This window comes from Hylobates moloch, unplaced genomic scaffold (genome assembly GCF_009828535.3).
Source record: "Hylobates moloch isolate HMO894 unplaced genomic scaffold, HMol_V3 SCAFFOLD_1, whole genome shotgun sequence".
NCBI classification, from domain to species: domain Eukaryota; kingdom Metazoa; phylum Chordata; class Mammalia; order Primates; family Hylobatidae; genus Hylobates; species Hylobates moloch.
Window position 1 is genome coordinate 154,878,996 of NW_026652276.1, and position 17,141 is coordinate 154,896,136.

The 17,141-nt window shown below is 35.3% G+C and overlaps 1 protein-coding gene across 13 annotated transcripts in view; it reads left to right on the forward strand.

Annotated features, from left to right (window-relative positions):
• DGKB (diacylglycerol kinase beta) overlaps nucleotides 1–17,141 on the forward strand; it is a 755,291-nt gene that overhangs the window by 512,899 nt on the left and 225,251 nt on the right. The window lies entirely within an intron of this gene.

Consider the following 17,141-nt stretch of genomic DNA (forward strand, 5'->3'; position numbering starts at 1 on the left):
TCTAGAAAACTAAACAATTCACATATTGATGACTCATAATGAGAAAAGTTATACTGAAAGCAGTCCTTCAAATGTATAATTTATAACCAAGAAATTTTACCTTAATGAAGTGAGATATAAAATAACTTGCAATGCATGTAATTAGATCATTTTAGGGAAATAAAGCATTAACGCTTTTTCTTAGAGAAACTAGTAATCCAATAGGTTATATATAGATGTTCAAGAATTTTTTTCTTAAATTCACTGTTTATTATCATGAAATAATTTATATCTTAATTTCCTTCAGATAAAATAATGTGAATAATAAATTAATGGAACCTAAAAATGGCTTTAACAGATTTAATATGTCAGAATACAGAATATTACGTTTGGTATTTGCACATATTTTTACATATAGTAATATATCTTTTAAACATGGTAGTTCTCTGAAATTCTTTACTTATCTGGATTTTAGAATGCTAAAATTCTTGTTTAAATCTCATCACTATATGGTGTTTGAACAACAACTTATAATAAGCAACTTTAAAATGTTTACCCATATCTTTAAACATAAAATGAAATTTTTCCTTTTTGTTACATTTGTTCTGGAAAAATATCAAAATATTGTGTAACAGGTTTATCTATTTAAAAAGTATATTTACTAAATTATAAAAATTATTTTGTTCCAAAAATGGCTTTGAAGAGATTATTTTAAGTATTTCTAATGTGTGAGCAAGAAAAGCAGCAAAAGGTAGGGTGAGAGTAAGAGAGTAAGAGATGAAATAGTCAAAATATTTCATCATTGTATTCATTACCATAAATCAAAGGCACTATAAGATTTGCCTTTATGTTTGGAAGAACAAGCTTTTTATTGACTGTCTTTCATAATTAATAGCATTTACTCTTTAAATCAAATTAGTCTACTTTTCCTATTAAAGCCTTGCTGTAGGATCATTTTTTAAAGCACAAAATAACCTTGACAAAAATGAAGGATCGATAATATGTTGATTAGGAGTCTATTTGCTCTAATAGCAAATGTTTCCTTGTTGTTGGTTCCTGTTGCAACACTCTCAGAGGTCGTAGTTCATTACTATCTCCTGGCAGTGGTATTTTCTACATACAGAAAAGTTGACCCAACTGAGCAAGACACTGATGGATTGACTTAGTCATATACATGGATTTTCTTAATACTTCTTTAATCAGCTCATTTTTGGATTCAAGATTGTGTTACAGGATATCCATCAATTGGGCAGGAAGAAGAGAACAATATGCTGTTGAGCCTAGCATCCTTAGAATATCTTGAGTTAGACTTAATCAATGAGGGGTCTGGGAGCCATGTTTTATGGCAGAAAAAGAAAAGCTTAATGTGATTGAGGTTTCAGAAAATAAAAAAAAAATGGTCATTGATGGGGAAATGAATAGCAGGAAGAAAGGCGAAGATATAACAACAACTTATACGGCATTCATGTTGGATGGGTTGAAGCTAGAAAAGGTTATACATAGCCACTGGAGCCCTTGATGAATTTAAGAGGATTTCCTATGAAATATTGTTATTTTTAATACAAAGTGGCCTCCTTTCCACTGTGGTTTCTGAGCAAAAGAAGAAAAATATTTAAGCAACAGTTCATATAATGAACAGAAACAATTAGTGATATATTCTTTGTCAATAATACATGGGGATGAGCTGGTCTAAAATAAATCTATTCAAAGAAAAACAAAGTTTGCTTTGAGTAGCCAAGAGGAATAAAGGAAAAATGAGATGCAATTAAGCAGAGAACAATTTAGTATAACTCTAATAGCAAAGTCTTTAATGATGCTTTGGTACAGATAAATTTGATTTAGAAATATCTCCCAATTTGTAGAAACCCATCTCTTTAGTCACTTAAATTTGGACAGGCCAAAGTTAATATGCTGAAAGAGAAAATTGGAACCTTGGAAAGGAGCTAAATGACCTAATTGATCTTTTCCATCACTGATTTCTAGATACCACTGTGAATTAAATGACAAAAGGATAATTTTGTGCTATTTAAGATAAAAAGAACTGAACTGAACTAAGTGCTTACTTTTTTTTTCTTTTTAAAAATTCACCATACAGCCATGTCCAGCTAGCTCCCCTCAGATTGGATCTGTGTCATCAGACTCACGTTGTTCTTAGTTGCATGGCTCTAAGGTGGTATACACAATCTTCATGTTATATGTAACATCAGTTCAGAGAGGTTGCTTATGGTTTTTCTAGACCAAATGGCAGACACAGAGTTTCTCATTCAGATTTAGAACAAAGAAATCATTAGACATTATAAAAACATTGTCCTTGAGGGTTCCCTAACCAAGATGGATTAATAAGAGAGTTAAATAGATGGTGAGATGAAGGGAGAGAAGATAAAGGCCTAAAGATGTTGTATCAGCTAAATTAGCAATGTAAATATTTCATGATCCTTAGAGACCAGTGTGATACACTGGCACTGGGATTGGCAAACTTTTCTTAATGAGTTCTTAAACTTTGCAGTCCAAGATGCAAAATTAAAGATATTTATGTAGATTATTCCATAAAAAGAAAGAATAAATTTCTACATAGTGTGCATTAATAGCATTAAAAATATAATATTAATTGAGTGGTTTTTTAAATGATATGGTATACTAATGAGAAAGATGGTTATTTGTTTTGGGGAAATAACATTTTGCTTAATAGTGGTTCAAAATTGGTGTTCCTTGTCATCAAATCAGTTACACATACACAAGCTGTATAAAAACAGGTCTGTTTTGGCCATCAGGTTATAATTGGCTGAGCCCTTCCCTAAAATGCTTTTGATGTAGCACAGAGCTATTTCTGTAGAAGTTTTATCTTCTATGTGAAAGAATATTAGAGAAATTCTTATTCCAAAGTTATTTTGGTATATAGAATAAATGTCTTCTAGTCAGTTGAATGTGACTGATCAAATTCTTATTTTATTCATCGTAATTGTTTGTTATAGCCACTGTTTGCAAATGGGATTTGGAATTTCCAATAGGATTTGACCAAACTCTTTTATTGTCAACTACTCTCCACTTTCTGAGTTTAGACAACAGCACCAAAACAGCTTCACTCAGTTAATTCATTCTGTCAGTGCCACTGCATGCCCTGGTAAGACCCCGGGGACACACATTAATAAATTGTCTAAGCTTCTGCTGCACAAACAAAATAGTAGTCTTAATTTATAGTCATATATATTCATTTACATATTCATTTATTCATATGTTCTTTTAATAATCATGTGTTGAATAAATAGTATGTTCCATTCACTGATAATTATGAGGATGCAGAAATAACTTATGAGTGTTCCTTAGAAAAGTGATTATATCATGTTAATGCAATAAAAAACAAAATAAACAACTAGATTCTCACTACCTTTTTGTGTTGGCACCCTTATCTAGTACTGACAACTCCCAGATAAAGGCTATAACCTTATAATCTTGAAAGGTTTTGACTAGCAAATTAAACCTTATTGATATAATAATATTTCTCTATATATGTTAGTGTTTCTCAAACATCAGAATAAAAATGAAGCTAATACAGAGAAAATTTACATGCATTCATACTTCCGAATCAGTTGGTAGTAAATGTTTCCTGACAAGTAAGAAATAGATACATTTTGGTATTGTCAGGTTATGCAGACATAACCTGATTTCCAAATTGTTTTGGAAAACACATGAAATGTATATTATAAATGTACTAGGAGTTATAGTTCTTATGTAAATTTTCACACAATTTAAGTAAAACTTTAATAGGGATGTTCAAGTATAATCAAAGATGAAAAATCAACTCAATTTTGGAAATAAATTCCATCATTTCTATCTGATTCTCATTTCATATGATTAGTAAAGTCTCTCAATATTGTATCATACCAACCCAAGTTTAGAATGAGAATACAGTGAGCATTTTGCATTTATTTTAACTTTAAGCATGTGAACACTACTGAAGAATTAAAAGTATGAAAATCAAGTGTCAATATATCTAAAAGACAGAGAAGAGCCCTTTGTCTTTACCATTCTTTCTTTTTTTTCCGACACAGGGTCTCATTCTGTTGCCCAGGCTAGAGTTCAGTGGTGTGATTACTGCAGCCTCAACCTGCCAGGCTCAAGTGATCCTCTCACTTCAGCTTCCTGAGTAGCTGGGACTATGGGACTATAGGCATCTGCCACCACACCGGGATAATTTTTCCTTTTTTTTTTTTGTAGACCAGCCATGTGGCCTAGGCTGGTCCTGCCTGGGCTCAAGCAATCCACCTTTCTCAGCCTCCCAACATCTGGGATTACAGGCATGAGCCACCATGCCTGGCCTCCATTATCATTCAAGTCACCTCTTTATCTCCTCCTGGGAAGAACATCAGCCATCAAATAAGATGGAGAATATGAAAGGTGATAGTGAGAAAGCTGACTTGGCTTATGAGGAGCAAAATCTGTCACAGTAAGATTCTCAGCATAGACTTCTTCAAAACACAGCAAAAAACAAAATGGATAAAATTCTACATTTCCATGCAAAAATAATTGTTAACCAAATTCTTAAAAGTGAATTTAATGTGGCATTAATAATTAGTACAGTTATTATTTAATCACAAAATACCTCTAGCAAGTGTAGTTAACAAACGTATCAAATTGAATACAAAGTTTTAGGTTGATTTTTACTGAATTTAATTTTTCCCCATAACAGATTTCCAAATAATTAAGTATTCTCTCAAAACAAACTTTCTGGAAATTGAAGAGGTGAATCCTTGAAGAAGGCAGCAGCAAAAATCTCTGCAGAACAAGTCAGCTTCATATGCTAGGTCAATATTAGTCATTAATATAATAACTTTCATTCCTAAATGAGTATATGTTGCATGTATATTCTACCTTCTAAATTCTGTTGTGACTGTTTTATCTAAATACTTATATTTCCCTTTATTAATTCTGTTGCAATAATTTTACTTAAAAAAATTGTGAAAACAATCTCTAAATGAAATACATGCCAAGACGTAATAAGAGACACCTGGGACCTTTGGAAACACTATTGTTTTTGTTTTGTTAAAGAAATGTCTTGGATACTGTAAATACCTACATTTGAAAGTTTCAGGTAATCATAATTCATTTTTGTCTTCGTGACTCTTATTAAGAAATCAACAAAATAACATAAAAATTAAGTGTAGAAAATAGTTGAAAATAAATTATTCCTATATTATCACTTCTTCATGTGAAGCCAGAATACATGGATGGAATTTAAAGGAGAATTTTAGTTTATCAAGTTGAAAGGCAAGGGGAAATTAATTTCTTTAAGGAATGGTCTTTTATCCAGGATTCTTATCTTCTAAAACCCTCACAAACCGTATTGCCAAGCCGTTAGTACAGCCATTTTTAAATTATTAAAGTAAAATTAGTAAAAGTATGGGATTCTCCATTTGCTGACATGGAGAGGTGGAAGCATGTTGGTTTGCTACATAAGGAAAGTTCTGAATAGCTTTTACTGTCCAGAATCACAGGAGTATTTAAATAAAAACATTCAAGAAGGACTAGTAGGAATAATGAGAGACTCTCTAGCAAATAGCCTTATGTATGTATCACAGTATACTCAGAAATGGGCAAGTAGCATTTCCTAGCTTGAAACAGCAGTATGATATGCCTCCTCATACTCAAATTACTGCCTCACCCCCACTTAGGGTTCTTAGGCCATTTGCCAACTAGTAGAACTTTGAATTATAATTTCCCCCTCACTGTGTTGGAAGTGTTTTACTCTAAAGGGGGTTGAATGGGATGCCCTCACCCTTTAACTTTAACAAGGGCTGCTGATGGATGTAGTCCATTTAAATGTACAACAGAGAGCTGAACTAGATAACGAACTTATTATTCCTCTCAGAGGATTATAGGCTAGTCCCGAAGGAGTTCAGTAAGCCAGAGAAATCCATATCTACTGGCTAAACAATAGCCAGAAGGCTGACTAGAAATATTGATTTACTTTCTAGGCCATTTAGGCCTTAATGGCAGAGAAAAGCTGAAGTGCTGTTTACTTTTCTGCCAGAATCGACCAAACAACCAGTCCATTTTTTACAGGTTTTTGATTGATTTCGCTTAGAGGAATTAGAGGTGATTTATTTTTAAGCTGAAAGCAACTTGTAAATATCTTCAACGGCACAGGTTCCCTGAGAGGAAATGTTAAGTGGAAATACTTATTGAGAAAGACTTTGTTGCAAATCAATGGGAACAGGTACCACGGCTCGCTGTGAGCCGTCAGGTGTCAGACACCCTTTCCAGAGCCCTGTCAGGACTATAATCTCATCCCTTCAGCTACTCTCCTTTTGAAAGCTCTCAAGTTCACCAAGCTTGAATAAATTTAATCGCCTGACTGAATTTCAGCCAGATGCACCCTGCTGACTTTCAAAGAGTCCTAGATGGGACAACATAATGGTGTGCAAGGCTCACATGGAGTATTTTCTATGTTTGATGGGTGAAAACAGTAATTTATCACACAAGTGGCAATTTTCCATGATTCCTCGGTCCCACACAAAGGAAATGTGGAACTGCAACAAAGGAATAAAGCAGACACACAAAAGAGGCCTCATCCGAAATGCTGCCATATTAGTCTGACTTTTCAAAATACATCAACTCTTAAATCAGTGATAATATTGAAAGCTATACCTCAGCAATAGCAGCAAAAAAATGATTTGTAATTTATTGTTCAAGCTGGCAAGGTCTGAGAAGGCTATCATGAAAGGGCAATGAGTGTTTTAAATGATCATTCCAAGAGTGCTTGTCTTCATGCTTAGAATGAGTTAACAAAGGGGTAAAGGACAGCACTTGAAATTCTATATAAAAGCTCTCTGCTCCAGGTTGGCAGGAGAGAGAGAAGGAGTTCAACAAGCTTCTGATTTTGTCTCTGAGCTCTTTCCTCAGTTGTCACCACCACACACTATCTTGTAAATGTTTTTTGAAATGGTGCTGCTTGGGAGAGTTGTCAGTGTTCTTTTTTCTCCATCTTTCTGAAAGAATTTTTAAAACTCTATTATCAATAGAAGTTAATGTTTGAACTTTGGAATTTACCAATTTACTTATTCTTACAATTTTAAAAGATATACTGTCAATCATTTTTCATAAGAATTTCTCTTCCTGCCAATAAAAGTATAGTTACCTACTATAGAAAATTTAGACAATACATAAAATTTTAAGCGTTGAAAAGATGACATATTATCTCCTCAGACAAGAATCAGCACTGTTGTCTTTTTAGTATTTTTAATTTGTCGTTTTTACTTAGATATATATATTTTATATATAATATATATACACATATACAAACACACACGCCTATATACATATATATTTAAATACGTATATACACTTAAATAAATATATGTATATATTAAAATATGTATATATATTTAAATGAATATATGTATATATTTGCTTAATATTTTTAAAAATGGAACAACTGCATACGCACTTTTTTTTTTGGCTTAACATTATTTCAGGACCATTTTACCAAATCTGCAGAAGATTTTTTTTTTTTTCCAAATTATGGCACCACCATTTTCTAGCAGTGAGAGATTGAAAAGGACATCTCATGTCTATAATCCTAGCACCCTGGGAGACCAAGGCGAGTGGATCACAAGGTCAGGAGTTCAAGACCAGCCTGGCCAAGATGGTGAAACCCCATCTACTATTTTTAGTCTCTACTAAAAATACAAAAATTAGCGGGGCACAATGGCAGGCACCTGTAATCCCAGCTACTTGGGAGGCTGAGGCAGGAGAATCACTTTAACTCCGGGGGTGGAGGTTGCAGTGAGCCAAGATGGCACCACTGCACTCTAGCCTGGGTGACAGAGTGAAACTGTGTCAAAAAAAAAAAAAAAAAAAAGAAAAGGACACTTCAACTGATGATACCTGTACTAACCTATAAAATGGGAATAATAGTAGAGTCCATACCTTATAAGATTATTGAGATAATAAAAATGTAAAAAAAGGAAAAAAGTAATAAGAATGATGACCCATCATTTAAGTTTATAGTTCTAAACTTACATGAGGCTAGTCATGGTGGCTCACAACTGTAATCTCAGCACTTTGGGAGGCTGAGGCAGGAAGATCGCTTGAGGCAGGAAGATCGCTTAAGCCCGCTAGTTCAAGACCAGGCTGGGCAACATAGTGAGACCCTGTCTCTACAGAAAACAAACAAAACAGTTAGCTGAGCATGTTGGCACAGACCTATAGTCTTCAGCCACTCTGAAGGCTTAGGTGGGAGGATTGCTTTAGCCCAGGAAATTGAGGCTTCAGTGAACCGAGATTATGCCACTGCACTCCAGCCTGGGCAACAGAATGAGACCCTGTCTTTTTTTTTTTTTTTTTTTTTTTGAGACGGAGTCTCACTCTGTCACCAGGGTGGAGTGCAATGGCGCCGTCTAAGCTCACTGCAGACTCCGACTCCCTGGTTCAAGCAATTCTCCTGCTTCAGCCTCCTGAGTAGGTGGGATTACAGGCATAGGCCACCTCGCCCAGCTAATTTTTGTATTTTTAGCAGAGACGGAGTTTCACCATGTTGGCCAGGCTTGTCTCAATCTCCTGACCTCGTGATCCACGCACCTTGGCCTCCCAAAGTGCTGGGATTACAGGCGTGAGCCACCGTGCCCGGCCAAGACACTGTCTTTAAATAAATAAATAAATAAATAATCAAAACAAACAAAACTGTTTTACATGAATCTCATATATATTTTTACTTTCCCAATATAATAATTAGCTCTCTGCCTGTTTTCGACATCTATTAATAAAACTAGCAAGTACCATTTAGTACTTAATATTTTAATGACATTTTAATAGTCATTAAAATAGCAAGTATCATTTAAAGAAATCATAACTGAGAAAGAAGGCTTCTACTAGATAATTTTAAAAGAATAAACTTAAAAATTACTTTAATTGATGTAAATAATGTTTCTCTTTCCTTTTTCTTCATCTTTTGTCCTTCTGCAACCCACCCTCAGAATATTTGATCATTTAGAACAGGCCAAGCCTCCTGAGAGAGTTGTACCTGAATATGCTGATAAACTTAAAAGACCATTTTGCTAGAGTTCATCAGAGGGACAGTTATCTACAGCTTTGCTGTAATTACTGTAGACTGAGGGCAGTGGTAATTTATGGGCTGACAATTTTCACTTTCTTACTCACTTATCTCTTGCATTTCACTAAAATCTGTGCAACTGTTTCAGCAACTGGCACATGGTAGTGTCATATTCCTGTGGCAAAAATTACCTTATCGCCGCAGGTCTTTCTTGATGAATGAGGTTGCTTAATTAGAAGGGAGTTATACATACATGATACAGGAGTCACATGTTAGGGCAAAGGGCCACAGGCAGCCTAGATTTTCTAAGTGTGGAGGTGTGAGACAACTCATTTTTATTTTCATTCTGAGAATTTAAATGGAGATACTTGCTAAGAAAAAGTATGAAGTTCAAAGAAATTTTTAAAAAATCATATCTGAAAGTGAAATACATCAGTAAAGAAAACAACAGCTGTTATCATGGAGCTGAACTGGATTTGAAAACGCTAGCTTAAAACAATGATTATAAATGCAATACTGCATCATTACATTAGAAGCTTCCAGGCATACAGCAGTAGCTCAAGGCAACATTTCCCACATGGCATGTGAAATTATCTTTTCAAAATATATTAAAGTTTCTATATTCAAATAAGTTCAAACAAGTCCCACAACCCTTACTTTTGGAAACTCACAAGTAACATAACATTTTAAAGGCTCTATGATGGTTTAAACCTTAGTTTTCACTTCACTGAAATTTAGCATTTTCTTCCATTTGAATGAAGACAACAAGCTATAGTAATATTAGCAGTCCTTGTGACTTTGTCCCCAACAAAAATGACAGATGTTTTCATATCACATCACAGTTATTGCAGCTGTCTTGAAATATTATTTATACTCACTACTACTTTAAAAGTATGGTAGTTAGTAGACCTACTGCTAGATCTTATTATTTAATGTGATAATAAAGAGATGCTTACATTCATATATCACCAATTTATTTTTGTTTTGTTAATTACACTTCAATGCAATTTATTTCCTTTGATACCCTATACATTTTGCTTTATGTATTTAATCACATTAATTTGAGAAGGGATCTGCAACTGCCAATGGGGTTTATCACACACAGAAAAAGAGGGTTAAAATCCCTTGCTATAATTAAACTTGTTAACAACTCTGTAAAAGGTAGTAATCTCCAAATTCATTTACTTAGGAGTTCTTTTATTTTTCACTCTGAGGACCATGTTTGAGGACCATGTATGAATAAGTCACCCATGAAACACTGTTTAGAAGATTCTGCCATGATATCTTCTCCTCTGACCTAGTACATCTTCCCTGGAACTAGTCTACAAATAGCAGCCTCATCAGGTTTTACATCTCTACAGTTCCTAGGTTTCTTCACCACCAGTCTTCTGAGTGCCATTAATATCCTGGAGGTAAACAGTGAACCTCTCAGATGATGATATGATGAGTGTTCTTCCTCTAGTACTTTTGGCCAGAGAATTTTTCTCTCTCAGAACAAATTTTTCTCTCTTAGAACAAAACGCAGGAGTTAGCATACAGCATGCGTGACATTGTGTGTGAAACACTGTGTCAGTCCATTTGAAGTGATTAATGGAAAACTTTGAGCTACTAATTCAGATAAAAATGGTGTTTTCATTTGGAGAATAAGAACAAGGAAGGAATACAGCAAAACCTCCACCACCAAGAAAGAATGCCACAATTATTTTTACCTTTAAGGAAGGTAATTTCTCCTTTTTGTTATTGACATCTACCTATTCAGTCCTAGGGAGTTCTCACTTACCATGGAGTTTCTCAGTCTTAGCACTAGTGACTTTTGTGCCAGATAGTTCCTTGTGTTGAGTGGCAGTCCTGTGCATTGTAGGACGTTTAGCAGCATCCCTGGCCTCTGCCTATCAAATGCCAGTGGCAGCCACCTCCTAACCCCAACTTGTGACAGCTAAAAAGGTCTCTACATATTACCAGATGTCTCTGGCAGACACAATTGACCCCAGTTGAGAACCACTGAGGTAAAGGTTTAGTTTGTGTTAGGAAGGAATTTGCCATTCTTCAGGAACATCAGAATCAAGTTAAAAACTGATTAATCTGCTATATAATTAAATAACTATTAAGCAACTTTTCAGGTGAGTTCTGTGGGCCCTAACTTCTAAATATGAGGGAGATTCATTGTGTCCTGTATTTTGTTTTGCCTATGCCAAGGATCAGCAAACATTGTCTGTATGAATCCAGATAGTAAACACGTTGGCTTCCGTGGCGGGGGTATCTAATACAATTACTCGGTTCTGCCGATATAGAGCGAAAGCAGCCACTGACAATATGTAAACATATGAGAGTAACTGTGTTTCAAAAAACTTTATTTACAGAAAAGGAAGTCAAGACAATCTTGGCTGTATTTTGCTAATCCTTGCCCTAAATATTATGTAATGATTTTAGGTCCAGAATTTTAAAAATGCTAAGGTAGAAAAAGTTATTTGTTTGATATATGTTTAACTAACCAATCATTAAACCAAACTGATTTTCAGATTTATCATCGTCTTATCTAAAAATGTACTTACATAAATTAAATTAGTTTGGACTGTTTCTCAAATATGTTAACATTTTGGTATCGTGCACCTAAAATTAAGGTAGGAATGACTAAGTGGGTTGTTACTGAATGCTAGGCAGTACATACCTCATCTTTAAAAGCCTTTCAGTCCATGATTGATGATGACCAAAGTATAGTCAATCTTGGTCCTCATAAGCACACTACATGCTTTATTAAAACATCAGTATGAATGCCAATTAACATGTCCTCTGTTGACAGGCTGTGCCAAATGACACCACTTAATAACCAAGCTGTCTTTCTCCCTATTAGAACCCAGATTTTAATTCCAGGATGATAATGCATTCAGGTAAAAGACAACACCTTCCAGCCTCTTCTGAAATTTTGTGTGGCCACATAACTAAGTTTTGACCTATGAGACGTGTGCAAAAATATTGTGTGGGACCTTCAGGACAAATGCTTAAAGAAAGTTGACTCCGTTAGGAAGGAGCCTCCTTTTGCTCTCCTTAGTTTCTTCATTCTACTGGCCTGGTACATTGATATGTGGGCTGGAGCAAAAGAAGCCACTTTGGATCATGAGGTTAGAAACCACACATTGGAGATGGCAGAGCAGAAAGACAGGAATCTGGGCCCCTGATGACACTGGAAAGCCAACACATAAGACTACACACCCCCTGACTTATTCTAAGTGAAGAAATAATAGACCTCTGTTTTCTTTGAGCTAAAATGATTTGGACTTTATGATATATGCTGCAAAATATGATCATAATTGATTGAAATACTCCACAAGTTTAAAACTGATTCTAAGTATCATTTGATGAAAGTCAAGTTTACCTAGGAAACCTTGACTTTCTTGGGTATTGCTTTAGGAAATGGTGTACTGCAGATATAACCAGGCATCAGTCCCCCCAAAAAAAGGTGTGGAGAGACAAGAACTGATATTTAGAGACCCTGTGATCTCCTCAGATATTCTTCCCTGAGATTAAAACAATCCATTATAAACAGGAGATATTCTTGAAAATAGAAAAATAAAAAGCAGTATTCCAGTTGTACCTTGCTTTTTACCACAGGTCTTTCACTACGATGTACTCCAAAAGAAAAGGAGAAGGAAGTTCTTGTTCAAAACTGTCAAAATATTGCCAAATTGTCAGTCAGAACAGGGATGAGGTTATTCTGTTTCTTGCCTGGACACCACATTTTTATCATATTTTTATCCTTTTCTTAATTTCCTAATGGATCCCTTCTGGCCCCTTTCTCACCCTCTGTTCCACTGTTGCTGCCCACTGGGCACCATTGCTGCTACACAGTTCACTCTGGCTGGGGGTCACCACCATGGGCCATTCAGAGATTCAGAGATATTGTCCTAGCCACATCTATTCTTCAAGCACTCTCTGTTATTTCTTCCCAATCTAGAATTACAAAAGAAAACCAAAGGGAGTAAAAACAAAACTTTTATGTTCCTTCATATCATAAATACTCCTCTCTTAAAAGTTATCTGTTGGGTTCTCCAAATGTTCAATTTCCTGTGAGTTGCTATTCTGACCCTTAATAAAGCAGTAAATTTTCTAAGCTGGTTATACCTATGAATAGAGATGTCTAAAAATTACCCCTGTGAATAGGATCAAGTGTTTTCCTTCTATAAGGCAAACTATAGTTTTACAAACTTTAGGATATGTGTGTGTATGTGTCTGTGTGTGTGTGTGTGTGTGTGTACAGGCATGCACATATGTAAGCACTGAAAAGATTATTAGCAATAGATAACTGGAAATGCAAAAAAAAAGAAAACTATGTATTTGAGTGAATAGAGAGGCATCTTCCTCTCTATAGGTTGTATGTGCCTTGTTGAATAATCCTTTGGTGGACAAAAAAAAAAATGCCACTGTTTGTATATCTGTGCACAAGGGCTCGGCTCTACTGATTATGGATAAGAAATTCATGGTAGGCACATCCCCAGTCTCCTCTTCTAATTGTGCTCTTTCTTACTGCATCTACATGCAGCTCCTTGATCCTTCTTGACGGGACTATCCAGACAGCTGCTACCAGCCTACCGGAGGTGAAACCTGAGACAAAAACTATTTGCAGTTTAGATTAATTGTTTTGTGTAAATACAAAAGAGACGAATGATAAGTGAACTTGAATTCATGTCAAATGCATACCTCAGACTCCACAAAGAAGTCATACTGACAAAATTGTAACAAAAACTTTGCAGAATCAAGAACCAGAGCTCTGGGTTGCTTGCTGAGTTTGGGTGCTATTCCTCCTTAAGTACAGATGAAAACTGAAACTGTAGCAAATATCATCACTATTCCTCTGGGACCAATATAATTTAAGAAAACTTTTGTGATTTGTGATTACAGTGTGGCTAGGAGGAAGCTGGGCACAGTGGCCTGCACCTGTAGTTCCAGCTACTGGAGAAGCTGAGGCAGGTAGATGCACTTGAGCCCAGGAGTGCAAGGCTGCAGTTCAGTATGATCACGCCTGTGGATAGCCACTGCACTCCAGCCTGGGCATCTCTAAAGAAAATAAACAAAACAAGAGGAAACTGGGGAAGACAACTATTTCTACCCTCCCTTTAGTCACACAGATTTCACAGGAATGCTTTTCTTTGGTAAGATTCGTTAATAAGATCACTCTACTCCTGTAATGTCATTTACTCGTCTCTAAAATGTGTATACACATTATTCCTACCTCAAAGAATTGTTATCTGAACTTAAAAAAATAGTACATGCCAAGCAGTCTGCATGATATCCAACACACAGAGGACATTCAGTAAGCCTTCAATAAGTTCATTATTCAAATTATCATCTCAGGCCTACGCCTGAAATTGTCAGGACCTGGAGCAAAAATACAAATGGAGACCCACATAGCACATTCCTATGTATTTAAAAAGTTTTAAATCCCCCTGACCTACTTGCTTATTGGCATTAAATAAAAGAGGCTCTACCTTATTGATTACCTGGGCATGACAACATTGAAGGCCAGGTTCCAACACTGGAGTTTCTCCCCTAGAGATGGCAGCACAGAGAGAAGGAGCCCCTGAGCTCTCAGCCAGTGGCCTTCTCTCTTGTTTTCCCGCCCACAGTTCCATCATGCACTGTGAGGAGCCTTCCTTACAACTACAAGGTGCCCCAGTCAGCACATACCTTCTGCATGTAGTAGGTCTTTACTTTGAAGAACTTGTTGGATTTAATCTTCCTATTTTAAAGTTCTTAACCTTAATTACATCTGCATAGTTCCTTTTGCCATGTATCAAAACATAATCACAAATTTCAGGGATTGGGTGTTGGTAGCTGTTCTGCCTAACGCAATGTCTGTAGAATTAAAAAATAGTCCATATGCTTTGATTGCTAAGGAAATAAGAAATCAACAGTTAGAAAGAAAAATTGGAAAAAATATATACTATTACAGCATAATTCTTTGCACTCAACAGACCCTCAGAAAAACATATTTAATCAATGTGTGATGAAAGCAATGAATACTCCTTATTTTTAAATTTGTTTTCGAATAATCACAAAATAAAATATTTAAAGTTAATAAGAATAACACTATGTTGTGATAATTAACCACATAATTATATATTTGGATGATGTGTAGAGCTGGTATATATCCTATTTGAACACATAAAGCAAAATGAAAACAATATGAGTGATATTTATTTTCTATGCTAAATGGAACTTTTGCCAAAACAGTAAAACAGTGTGATTATTTAACTGTATTTTTAAAGCACTCTGGTATTGTTTATATGATTTACATTGAGAAGAATTTTATTTCCTTTAGAATAACCACTGATTATCAGACTTTTCATCTCCTTTTCGTCACCTAACTTCCAAATGATTTTATTCCTTTTTTAATTAGGCATAATTAAAAACATGCTGCCATTGTTTATTTTTATTTTTATTTTTTATTTATTTATGTATTATTTTTAGATTGACAAGGGGTTTCTAAATGTATACAGTGTTTATAAATCTTTTAAGACTGGGCAGTGATAACTGTTTTAATCACTGAAGACAAATTTCTGCCAGTTTTGGATATAGCTAAGTATGCAACACGTATTGGATCACTTCAATGAGGACATAACTATAATTGCCAAGCACTTATTAGTCTAGAGTTTCCACCAGCACTTCAGCTGGACTTCACAATTACGAAAACCGATTCCTGACTGCAGCCTCACAGTGAATTTAGAAGAGGAATTATTGTATTAAAAGCAATTGCTTAAGGCCGGGCCCGGTCGCTCACGCCTGTAATCCCAGCACTTTGGGAGGCCGAGGCGGGCAGATCACGAGGTCAGGAGATCGAGACCATCCTGGCTAACACGGTGAAACCCCGTCTCTACTAAAAATACAAAAAATTAGCTGGCGTGGTGGCACGTGCCTGTAATCCCAGCTACTCAGGAGGCTGAGACAGGAGAATTGCTTGAACCTGGGAGGCGGAGCTTGCAGTGAGCCGAGATCACGCCACTGCACTCCAGCCTGGGCGACAGAGTAAGACTCCATCTCAAAAAAAAAAAAAAAAAAGAAAAGAAAAAGCAATTGCTTAAAGCCAGCTGAAGTCATCCACTAGGGGGTTACTAGACACTAGTCAGTGCGCTCCCTACTCTCTTTCCTTATTCTCTGAATCACCAAATTTCTCAATAACTGGCAAGAAACAGGAAGTGGAAAAAAAAAAAACACTCCATAATTTCTTCGAGTCGCCTAATGATGGATTTCATCCTAGAATTTCTAGTAGCAGTGGTGCGTGAACTGGAAAGTTGGTTCAACAAAAATGATTTTGTACATGGTTAAGAACTTACAGATGATGAAAAGAAATGGGAGCTCTTATTTAAAGAGGGTTTCAAAACAAACACTCGCTGAATTCAGCATAATGAGACAAGAAAATGAAGCCAGAGAAATGAATTCCATTTACAAATAACAAATTTAGAAAATGAAGAAGTCTAGTGTAATGGGAAAAAGTCTTAAAAATGTGTATGTGACATAATTGTCTGCAGTACTCTCAAAAAAGGATGTTGGTAAAAACTGGAAAAAAAAAAAAAAAAAAAAGAGATTTTTTTCCTCAGATGACATTTTCCCCAATCTCATTATGCTTTACTTTATTTTTAATCAAAATTTCCTCCTATCCATCCAAATCAGTTTTGCTAACAACCACTTTCCTGCTTCACCAAAATGCATAAATATTTATAATGGACAAGAGCAAAAACATAGATTGTTTTTTTCCCTTTTAAATTCTATTTGCATAATCATCTAGTATAAAGGAAGCCTGAAGAAAATGAGTAGGTAAATATTTTTAAGTACACTGTTGATTTAAAATAAGGGAATTTCTGCACATTTTGAATTTTAAGTTTTCAGTATATGTCCTGCTGCAGACCTCCTTCTAATTCTGAGTGTTTTACACAGAAACATATATAGGTTAAGGCATTTGATGTCAGTCTCTAATGCAAATTAATTATCAATGTATCTAGGAGAGGTGTTAGATCATTTTCTATCCTCTACAAATATTGATTGTATCATTCTCTGGGATTTAAGTGACTTTTTGAATCACTGGGGTCTCCTTTTATCATCCACAAATTTTTTAAATAAA